The following is a 12,511-nucleotide window of genomic DNA, read 5'->3' on the forward strand; positions in this document are numbered from 1 at the left end:
CAAGCAGGAGTCCTGCTCCCTGGCCTGCCTATCGTGGGTTTGCCAGCCCCTGAAGCTATGTGACTTAGGAGAAACCTTGCAGTCTTGCCTGCCTACCTTGAGGATTCCTCAACCATCACAACCTGTGAGTTGGAACTCTGCTCTCTGACCTGCTGATCTTGGGTTTACCAGCTTCTGTGGCTCCATGAATTGGGAAGGGCCTCTATCCTGATCCAAGGACTTAGGACATTCCAACCCCTACAATCATGTAAGCCATTTCATTGATATAAATCTCTATATATTTATAACTTTACTGGTTTTGCTTCTCTAGAGAACCCAGCCTAAGACATTTGGTACTGGGAGTGGGGTGCCTCTAGGCGCTTATCGGTGGAGCTACAGAGCTTTGGAACACTTGCCCCAACAGCCGAGAGGCCAAGAAACCAGGAAGCAGAAGCCAAAGAGACAAAGAAAACAAGAAGCTGAGCTGCCTCACTCTCAAAAGTTAATGGTGTAGTTATCAAGGATTTCTGAAGCTATGAATCCAGTCAAACTTGAGGAGACCTGGACTACAGAGCAGAAGCCAGCCAAAAGAGAGGTCTTATCCTCTGGACCCACGTGTTCCCACTCCATGTCCCTTTGACACTGATGGGACTGTTCTTATTTAAAAACAGATCCAACTTTGAGCAAATATCAGGGAGGATATGCAGTGACTACTTCCTCAGAGGTATTGGAGAGTGGACCTTTGCTTCAGGGTGTAAAATCCTGGGTCCACCTGTCCCAATTAAAGAAGACCAAAGGTTCCTGACTGGGTGATCTAACCGGCAGAAGGACTAAAGCTGAAATTCAAATGCCCTCCCAAAACAACTACCAACCAACCACCTCCTTTAGGTGAGTGACTCAAAAGCAAAAGAAGGCCTCAGGCTAAAATGGTGTACATTGAGTCTGCTCACTCTGGCAGTGTGATTTATGAGAAGGTCACTCTTACTTAAGGTCCTGGTGAAGAACCAGATGGTATCCTGAGGAAAACCAGCACCATGAGTTTAAAGGACCTGCCATGGTCACCATCTAGGAGCTTGGCTAAGTCCAGGTATTGATCAATGAACTGTTATCTCCAATCTCCGATCGAAAGGAGGGAATGGTTTAGCAAATAATATTGGAGTTATTATTCCTTGTCCTTGAGCATAGAGAATGTGACCTAGCTGAAGCTGGGCCCGCAAGGACTCACAAGGGCCCTGAGATAAAGACAATAGTTGGGACAATCTTAGAAATTATCTCTTAGGGAAGAAAAAAGTCTTGTAGAGAACTTTTCACATAAAGCCAATCAAAGAGAACACAAAAGACTTTCCACTCTTATCTTTTTCTATTAACATTTAGTGAGTAGAAATTTTTTGGACCAATGAAGATCCTCCTGACTGTTGGTTATTGAAACCTATACCAATGATTGTTAAGAAAGGCAATTCAAAATATAAGATCACGGTTTCTAGCCAATCTGTGAAAAGATGGAGCTTTCAATGACTCTACCCATTTTTGTGATAATATGTAATATACTGATGATTCTGTAACCTTCCTCAGATTTGGGCAGACATTAGCTCTGGCAGTATGCTTGACCACTTCCCACTCTTGTCTTTTTGAATATGTGCCAAATAAAACTTTCTTTTTGCTTTACTAAACTTTGTAATGTTTTTTCCCTACAACAGGGCTAATGTAATGTGTTCTGCTGACTTGCTTGGTGCCTATTATCCCTTCTTTTCCTCCTGTTTCTCCTGTTTGTAATAGAAATGTCTACCTCGTGTCTGTTCTACCATTGTATTTTGGAAGCAGATAACTTGTATTCTAGAGTTCATAGAGGAAGAGGAATTTTTGGATTTTAGACTTGGATTTAAGACTTTTGCTATGATACGATGGAATGAATATGTTTTGTACGTTGCAAGGATGTGATTTTTTTTGGGCTAAAGCATAGAATGTTATGGATTAAGTTAAGTCCCTCCCCCCAAATATATGTGATTTTCCTATATGTTGTAAATCCTGCCTGTATGATGTTAATGAGGGAGGATGGGCAGCAGTTGTGTTAGTGAGGCAGGATTCAACCTACAAGATTGGATCATGTCTTGAGGCAATCTCTTGAGATATAAAAGAAAGAAGCAAGCAGAGAGACAGGAGGACCTTGTATCACCAAGAAAGCAGTGCCAGGAGCAGAGCACGTCCTTTGGACCCGGGGTTCCTGTGCAAAGAAGCTCTGAGTCCAGGGGAAGATTGCTGAGAAGACAGACAGAGAGAGAATGCCTTCCCCTGGAGCTGTCATCCTGAATTTGGACTTTTAGCCTACTTTACTATGAAGAAATAAATTTCTCTTTGTTAAAGCCACCCACTTGTGGTATTTCTGTGGTAGCAGCACTAGATGACTAAGACATTGATAGACTGATAAATTTAAACAATGTTACTGAACAATTTGCATTGAAATTGTCAAATGGAAACCTAGCTTGCTGTGTAAACGTTCACCAAAAGCTCAATAAGATATTATTAAAAAGGCCTGCCCAAAACAAAAACTGAAACAATGGAATACACTTTGGAGAAAGTAAAACTAAAATTACGTACAATGCTAACTATGTCCCAATGGGAAAAAAATGCCATCATGGTTATTATATTGCATTCATATTGCATTTAACAAGGTCCATTGTGAGTCAGAATTGACTCAAAGGCAATGTTTTTTAATTGCAAAAGAACTTCTTGCAATAGACTTACCATTGTAAGTATCATATACTTGGATGGCCATGCAGACCATCCCTTGCTAAGCTCTACAATGCACACATACATGTATATATACTGTATATATATATATTATGTATTATATACATAAACATTTGTAAATATACATGTTATGTATGTCTCATATAGGAAAGAGCTAAAATAATTGATTAGGTTTAGCAAAAAAAAACAAGAGAAAATTACCTAGAACAAAAGATTACTGCATGTATTTTAAGATTTTTTGATTGGTGAAATTCCATAAAAATAACCCTTTTCAAGAGAACAAATCAGTGGCATTAGTACATTCAAACTGTTGTGAAGCCACCTCAATCTAATTCTATCATTTTAAAGAATGCATATATTGTCTTGAATAGAATGTTGTTAGAAATATGAAGGTTAAGGTGATTCTGGTGAGCATGGAAATGAGGAACATGTTATTGGGCCCTGGAGGACAGGCAAAACATTTCCATCACTTCAGAATAAAACCCCACACCCATTAAGCAATTATACCTAATTACTCGCTCTCAACCCCTGCCCTAGGAAAACACCAATCTGCGTTCTGTTTCTATGTGTTGTTGTGTGCAGTTGAGTTGTTTCTGATTCACAGCAACACTATAGGACCCAATAGAACTGCCCATGGGGTTTTCTAGGCTGTAGATCTTTAGAGGAGTGGATCACTGGGTCTTTTCTCCCATGGAATGACTGGTAGGTTCAAACTGCCGACGTTTTAATTAGCAGCTGAACACTTTAACCATTACACCTCCAGGGCTACCCTGTTTCTATGGATTTGCCTATTTTGGATATTTCATGTAAATGGAATCATACTGTACGTGACTGTGATTGTTAAAGTTGTGTGCCAACATGCCTGGGCCATGATTCTCAGTGGTTTGACAGTTATATAGTTTGGCAGTCATATGATGATATGATCACTTTCATGATGAGATTTAATATAATGTGATCACCTCCATGATGGGATCTGCTGTGAGTAGCCAATCAGTTGAAAGGGTGTTTCCTTGGGGGTGTGGCCCGCATCAAATATAAGTGGACTTTCTGTTAAGGCTCGAAGGCTTTTGCTTGCACTGAATCCTGCAGCTGGCTCCTGTTCTTCTGACCTCTGGTTCTTGGGCCTTGAGCCAGCAGCTTACCTGAGGTCTTGCCTGCTTATCCTGGGATTCCTTTATCTTCGCAGCTTGTGAGCAAGAGCCCTGCTCTCTGACATGCCAATCTTGGGTTCAGCAGCCCCTGTGGCTACGTGAGTCTGGAGAAACCTCTATCCTGACCCATGGACTTGGGACATTCCAGCCTCTACAATTGCTTGAGCCGCCTCTACAATTGCTTGAGCCGTTTCCTTGATATCAATCTCTCTGCATGTATATTTATAAGCTTTACTGGTTTTCCTTCTTTAGAGAATCCAGCTTAAGACAGTGACCTCTTGTGTCTGGCTTCTTTTACATAGCATAGTGCTTTCGAGGTTCATATACTACGTAGCATTTAACAGAATTTCACTCCGTTTCATTGCTGAGCAGTATTCCAGTGTATGTATATACCACAATTTGTTTATTTTTTGATGGATATTTGGGTTATTTCCAAATTTTGGCTAATATGACTAGTGTTGCTGTGAATATTTGTGTACAAGAATTTGAGTGCCTATTTTTAATTTTTTGGGTATATACCTACGAGTAGACTTGCTGGGTCATAAGGTAATTCTATTTTTAACTTTTTAAGGAAACACCAAACTGTTTTACACAGTGGCTGCACCATTTTACATTCCCACCAACAATGCATAAGAGTTCTAATTTCTCCTAAATCCTCAGAAATACTTGTTATTTTCTGTTGTTTGTTTATAATAGCCATACCAACGGATATAAAGTGGTATCTCATTGTGGTTTTGAGTTGTATTTCTCTAAAGACTAATGATATTGACTATCTTTTCATGTGCTTATTGGTCATTGTATACCTCCTTTGGAGAAATGTCCATTCAAGTACTTTGGTAATTTTTTAATTGGGTCGTTTCTTTCTCTTGTTGATTTGTAAGAGTTTTTTTTTTTTTATTCTGGGTACTCGACCTTTATAAGATGTGTGGTTTACAAATATTTTCTATCGTTTCGTAAGTTGCCTTTTCACTTTCTTGATAATGTCTGTCATGGATTGAACTGTGCCACTCAAAAATATATGTCAGCTTGGTTGGGCCATGATTACCAGTATTGTGTGGTTTACCTCTATTTTGTGACTGTAGTTTTATATTACAGAGGATTAGGACAGGATTGTAACACCCTTACCCAGGTCACATCCCTGATCCAACATAAAGGGAGTCTCCCTGGGGTGTGGCCTGCACCACTTTTTATCTCTTAAGAGACAAAAAAGAAAGGGAAGTGAGCACAGAGGGGGGTACTCATACCACCAAGAAGGAAGCACCGGGAGCAGAGCATGTCCTTTGGACCCAGGCAGGGTTCCTGCATGGAGAAGTACCTAGTGCAGGGGAAGGTTGATGAGAAGGACCTTCCTCCAGAGCAGACAGAGGAAAGCCTTCCCCTGGACCTGACACCCTGAATTTGGACTTCTAGCCTACTAGACTGTGAGAAAATAAATTCCTCTTTGTTAAAGCCATCCACTTGTGGTATTTCTGCTATAGCAGCACTAGATAACTAAGAAAATGTTCTTTAATGTGCAAAAGTTCTTAGTTTTGATGAAAGCCAACTTATCTATTTTTTCTTTGGTTCCTTGTGTTTTAGTGTTATTTCTGTGAATTCATTGCCAAATTCAAAATAACAAAGATTTATCCCTATGTTTTTAAGAGTTTCATAATTTAGCTCTTATATTGAGTTTATTGACTCATTTGAATTAATATTTGTATATAATGTGAAGTAGAGGTTTAATTTCATTATTTTGCACGTGGATTTTTAGTTGTCCTAGCACAATTTTTTGAAGGTACTATTCTTTCCCCATCTAATGGTCATGGTATCTGTGTCAAAAATTAATTGGCCATAGAAGTAAGAGTTTATTTTTGGAATCTCAATTGTATTCCATTGTCATATAAGTCTATCCTTATCACTGATCATGATTTGGTTCTGCAAATCCTAAATCTCAACAAATCCCTTGAAACAAGCCAAGCAGACATGGGCATCAGAGGAGATTGCCAGGGAAAAGCACTTGGAGCCTGTAGAGGCCAGTCATGCCTTGACGCGGAGGCTAGGTGCCATATCCCAAAGAATCAGAGTTTGGGACAGACCCCCTGTGATCAGGCTCTGTTCATTAGGGAGCAGTTTGCAGGTGAGAACATAGTTGCGATGGTCGTGAAAGTCCAGCCGGTCCAGAGGGGGCTTGTTCCAAGCATGCAGGGCACTCTCATCCCACACCTTGATGTATCTGGAGCCACATGTGTACAAATGTTGAGTAGAGTGGCTGATGGCAACAGCACGGACTTTGCCTCCATGGCAGAGTTTGCCAACCTTCCAGGACCCATGTAGGATCCTGTGCCTGACCACTGCTTCTTCTGGAATGGGGGGAGGTGCTCTGAGGAGTGACTGGCCTTCACTGGAAGGGGATGAAGAGCAAGGCTGACTACACTCGGATCCTGGTAGGAAGCTTGGGCCAGACTCTGTTGCTCTTCCTTGTTCTGCAGCAGAGAGACCTGTGGCCTGATGCTCAAATCTTTCTAGGGTCTGGAAATCCTTTTGCTGCTGGGCTGCATAGCCCATCTCCTAATGAAGCAGACCATACTACACTGAGGGGCCTGGGGGCTGCTGGGACATACCGGGTAGACTTTCCAGTTGGTACGGTACTGGTTGCTCATGCTGGGAGGAAATGCCAGAGCTTTCTGGCACATCCCTCCTCTCGTCTGGGTCACCATAAGCCCTGGGTGCATTGAATGTGGCCTCTTCCTTCTCTCCACTCATGTTGTTAGATCAACAAATTGTCTGAGTTCTAGGGCTTGAGAAATGGGGCCATCAAACAGATCCTGGGATCCCAATGCATCTGGGTCCCCTCTGAAGGTAGAAGGGAAAGCCTTGGAGACAGGTGGTCCACAGAGCTAAGGCCCGGCTAACCCCAGACACAGCCTTCCTTACCCCCACGTGTCTGTCAGTGTGTCGTACTGTGGGGGATTGTGTGTTGCTGTGATGCTGGAAGCTATGCCACTGGTATTCAGACACCAGCAGGGTCACCCATGGAGGACAAGTTTCAGCTGAGCTTCCAGACTAAGACAGTCTAGGAAGAAGGACCCGGCTGTCTACTTCTGAAAAACATTATCCAGTGAAAACCTTACGAATAGCAGTGGAACGTAGTGTGATATAGTGCTGGAAGATGAGCCCCCCAGGTTGGAAGGCACTCAAAAGATGACTGGGGAAGAGCTGCCTCCTCAAAGTGGAGTCGACTTTAATGACGTGGTTGGAGTAAAGCTTTCGGGACCTTCATTTGCTGATGTGGCATGACTCAAAATGAGAAGAAACAGCTGCAAACTTCTGTTAATAATTGGAACCTGGAATGTACGAAGTATGAATCTAGGAAAATTGGAAATCATCAAAAATGAAATGGAACTCACAAACATCGATATCCTAGGCATTAGTGAGCTGAAATGGACTGGTATTGGCCATTTTGAATTGGACAATCATATAGTCTACTATGCTGGGAATGACAACTCGAAGAGGAGTGGTGTTGCATTCATCGTCAAAAAGAACGTTTCAAGATCTATCCTGAAGTACGATGCTGTCGGTGATAGGATAATATCCATACGCCTATAAGGAAGACCAGTTAATATGACTATTATTCAAATTTATGCACCAGCCACTAGGGCCAAAGATGAAGAAATAGAAGATTTTTATCAGCTGCTGCAGTCTGAAATTGATCGAACATGCAATCAAGATGCATTGATAATTACTGGTGATTGGAATGTGAAAGTTGGAAACAAAGAAGAAGGATCAGTAGTTGGAAGCTATGGCTTTGGTGACAGAAACAATGCCGGGGATCAAATGATAGAATTTTGCAAGACCAACGACTTCTTCATTGCAAATGCCTTCTTTCACCAACATAAACGGTGACCATACACATGGACCTCACCAGATGGAACACACAGAAATCAAATTGACTACATCTGTGGAAAGAGATGATGGAAAACCTCAATATCATCAGTCAGAACAAGGCCAGGGGCCAGCTGTGGAACAGACCATCAATTAAATCAGAGTAAGTCTGCGAGAGCCAAAATATGACCTTGAGTATATCTCACCTGAATTTAGAGACCATCTGAAGAACAGATTTGATGCATTGAACACTAGTGACTGAAGACCAGACGAGCTGTGGAATGACATCCAGGACATCATCCATGAAGAAAGCAAGAGGTCATTGAAAAGACAGGAAAGAAAGAAAAGACCAAGATGGATGTCAGAGGAGACTCTGAAACTTGCTCTTGAGCGTCGAGCAGCTAAAGCAAAAGGAAGAATTGAAGTAAAAGAACTGAACAGAAGATTTCGAAGGGCCTATAGAGAAGACAAAGTATTATAATGACATGTGCAAAGAGCTGGAGATGGAAAACCAAAATGGAAGAAGACGCTTGGTGTTTCTGAAGCTGAAAGAACTGAAGAAAAATTCAAGCCTGAGTTGCAATAGTGAAGGATTCCATGGGGAAAATATTAAACGACGCAGGAAGCATCAAAAGAAGATGGAAGGAATACACAGAGTCATTATACCAATAAGAATTAGTCAATATTCAACCATTTCAAGAGGTGGCGTATGATCAGGAACCGATGGTACTGAAGGAAGAAGTCCAAGCTTCTCTGAAGGCATTGGCAAAAAAACAAGGCTCCAGAAATTGATGAAATATCAATTGAGAAGTTTCAACAAACAGATGCAGTGCTGGAGGTGCTCCTTCGTCTATGCCAAGAAATATGGAAGACAGCTTCCTGGTTAACTGACTGTAAGAGGTCCATATTTATGCCTATTCCCAAAAAAGGTGATCCAACTGAATGTGGAAATTATAGAACATTTTTTTTTTTATCACTAATATCACACGCAAGCAAAATTTTGCTGAAGATCGTTCAAAAACGGCTGCAGCAGTGTATCGACAGGGAAATGCCAGAAATTCAGGCTGGTTTCAGAAGAGGACGTGGAACCAGGGATATCATTGCTGATGTCAGATGGATCCTGGCCGAACAAAGAGAATACCAGAAGGATGTTTACCTGTGTTTTATTGACTATGCAAAGGCATTCAACTGTGTGGATCATAACACACTGTGGATAACACTGCGAAGAATGGGAATTCCAGCACACTTAATTGTGCTCATGAGGAACCTTTACATAGATCAAGAGGCTGTTGTTCGGACAGAACAAGGGAATACTGATTGGTTTAAAGTCAGGAAAGGTGTGCGTCAGGGTTGTATTCTTTCACCATACCTATTTAATATGTATGCTGAGCAAATAATCCAAGAAGCTGGACTATATGAAGAAGAGTGGGGCATCAGGATTGGAGGAAGACTCATTAATAACCTGCATTATGCAGATGACACAACCTTGCTTGCTGAAAGTGAAGAGGACCTGAAGCACTTACTAATGAAGATCAAAGTCCACAGCCTTCAGTATGGACTATACCTCAACATAAAGAAAACAAAAATCCTCACAACTGGACCAATGAGCAACATCATGACAAACGGAGAAAACATTGGAGTTGTCAAGGATTTCATTTTACTTGGATCCACAATCAACAGCCATGGAAGCAGCAGTCAAGAAATCAAAAGATGCATTGCGTTGGGCAAATGTGCTGCAAAGGACCTCTTCAAAGTGTTGAAGAGCAAAGATGTCACCCTGAAGACTAAGGTGCACCTGACCCAAGGTATGGTATTTTCGGTCACATCATATGCATGTGAAACCTGGACAATGAATAAGGAAGACTGAAGAAGAGTTGACGCCTTTGAATTGTGGTGTTGGTGAAGAATATTGAATATACCATGGACTGCCAGAAGAAGGAACAAATCTGTCTTGGAAGAAGTGCAGCCAGAATGCTCCTTAGAGGCAAGGATGGCAAGACTGTGTCTTACATACTTTGGACATGTTGTCAGGATGGATCAGTCCCTGGAGAAGGACATCATGCTTGGCAGAGTACAGGGTCAGCGGAAAAGAGGAAGACCCTCAACGAGGTGGATGGGCGCAGTGGCTGCAACAACGAGCTCAAGCATAACAACGATTGTAAGCATGGCTCAGGACCGGGCAGTGTTTTGTTCTGTTGTGCATAGGGTGGATATGAGTCAGAACTGACACAACGGCAGCTAACAACAACAACAACATCCTTATCACTGTTTTGACTATTGTAGCTTCGTAGCAGTTTTTGAAATCAGAAAGTGTAAGTCCTCTAACTTTGTCCTTTTTCAAGATTGTTATGGCTATTTAGTGTCTCTTGCAAGCCTATGTAAATTTGAGGATCAGCTTTTCCATTTATGTGGACTTTTTTGATAGAGAATCCATTCAATCTGTAAGTTACTTTGGGTAGTATTATAGGTTGATTTATTTCCCCCCTAAAAAAGTTACATTGAAGTTCTCACTTTTGGTACCAGTGAGTGTGACCTTTTTTTGGAAATGGGGCCTTTGAAGATGTAATCAGTTAAGTTAATATGAGGTCGTACTGGAGTGAGGTTTGTCCTAGTTCAATATAACTGAACTCCTTATAAAAAGAGAACAAGAGATATGGGGGGAAAATTCACAGGGAAAATGGCCATGTGAAGATGGAGACAGAGATTGGAGTTATGCTGCCACAAGTCAAGGAACACCTCGAGTTACCAAAAGCTGGAAGAAACAAGAAAAGATCTTCTCCCAGAGCCTTCAGAGAGAGTATGGAGCTGCTGACACTCTGAATTTGGACTTCTAAGATCTAGGAGGACACTTGGTGGTGCAGTGGTTAAGAGATCAGGCTACTAACCGAAAGGTTGGTGGTTCTAATCCACTAGCCATTCCTTTGAAACCCTGTGGGACAGTTCTACTCTGTCCTATATGGTTGCTATGAGTCAGAATCGACTTGATGGAAATGGTTTTTTTTTTTAAGGATCTAGGACCATGAGAAATTAAATTTCCACAGTTTAAAGCAATCCAATTTGTGGCACTTTGTTATAGCAGCCCTAGGAAACTAATACAGATTTTGGTATCAAGAGTGGGATGTTGCTGTAAAAAATACCTAAAAATTGTGAAGTGGATTTGGGTAGAGGAATTGGGTAATGGGTAGAAGCTGGAGGTGTTTTGAGGTGCGTGATAGTAAAAGCCTAGATTCTGAACATTAAAGATGATTCTGGAGAGTGCTCGCAAAGAAGTGAGGAGAGATGTAGAGAAAAAGACTATCATTTTAGAAAGTACATATATTTTCATGAACAGAATGTTGGTAGAAATATGAAGGTTAAGGGTGCTTCTGGTAAGCACAGAAATTAAGAACATATTATTGGGCACTGGAGGAAAGGCAATCCTTGTTATAAAATGGCAGAAACCTTGGCTAAATTGTATTCTACTGCTTTGTAGAAAGTAGAACTTGTAAGCAATGAGCTTGGATATTTGGCTGAGGAGATTTCCAAACAAGTTGAAGGTTCAGCCTGGCTTCTCCTTACTGCTTGTAGTAAAATTTCAGAATAAAGAACAAGTTGAGGACTGGACTATTAAGCAAAAATGAGCTAGAATTTGAAGATTTGGTAAATTCTCAGTCTCTCCATATTGAAAAAAAAAAATGAGAAAGCACTTTCTAGAGACAACACCAACGATGACACTGAACAACCATTTGATAAAGAGATTAGGCATGGATCCAATCAGCCATTTCAGCAAAAACACTTCCAGCTTGGACTGAAAGGGATAGAAATGGGACAAAATGAAGGAAAGCTGTCAGACCTCAGGAATTCTACAGGCAGGAATTGGTTTATAGGTCTACTTGGCTGTGAACATGTGCTATCCTTTAAGACAAGGGAAGAATGAGAGGGAGTAGAGGCCAGTGGGGCTTATGCTTTTACTATAGTCCCAGAGAGTGTGGATCCAGGATGCACGGCTGCCACCTCCTCAGTTCTAGAGGGCAGGGCCACCTCATTATTTCCCTAGAGCGGGGCAAGCACTAGGGCCAAGAGGGCAGGACTGCCACCCCAGTGGTCCAGAGGATAAAGCATCAAGCCACAGAACAGTAATTTTAAGCCTGAAAAATCTAATGAAATTTGTTCTGCTGGTGTTTGGACTTATTTAAGACCTGTGGCTTCTTTTTCCCTCCCAATGTCTTCCTTTTGCAATGGGAATGTCTAACCTATGCCTATCTCACCATTGTGTTTTGGAAGCAGATCACTCGTTTTGTAGGTTTCACAGGTCAACAGGAGGAAAGGAATTTTGCACCAGGATGGCTTATACCCAGAATCTCACCCATGCTATACTTAGATGATTTAGAAGATTACATTTGGGGATTTTTCAGTTGATTATATTAAATGAGATTTTGGTCTTAGAGTTAACACTGGAATAGATTAAGACATTTGAGGATGCTGAGATGGGGTGGATGTATTTTTCATGTGGGAAAGGATGTGAATTTGGGAGGCCAGACAGCAGACTTTTATGGGTTGCTTTTTATCCCTCAATAAGATATGCTCAAGTCTTAGCCCCCAATACCTGTGAATGTAAATTTATGTAAAAATGGCATCTATGCCAATGTAATTATTTAACATGAAGTCATATTGGAGTAGGTGGGCCCTAATCCATTATGATTAATCTCCTTATGAAAAGAGAAGACACACAGGAAAGCAAACAAAAACAAACAAAAGACAAAGAAGGAAGATGGCCATGTGAAAATGGAGGC

General features: G+C 41.3%; 1 pseudogene; it reads right to left on the reverse strand.

Moving 5' to 3' along the window:
- Positions 1-5,753: 5,753 nt before the first annotated feature.
- On the reverse strand, positions 5,754-7,115 carry LOC135230567 (transducin-like enhancer protein 7; annotated as a pseudogene).
- Positions 7,116-12,511: the final 5,396 nt, after the last annotated feature.

This window comes from Loxodonta africana, chromosome 3 (genome assembly GCF_030014295.1).
Source record: "Loxodonta africana isolate mLoxAfr1 chromosome 3, mLoxAfr1.hap2, whole genome shotgun sequence".
Classification (NCBI taxonomy): Eukaryota; Metazoa; Chordata; class Mammalia; order Proboscidea; family Elephantidae; genus Loxodonta; species Loxodonta africana.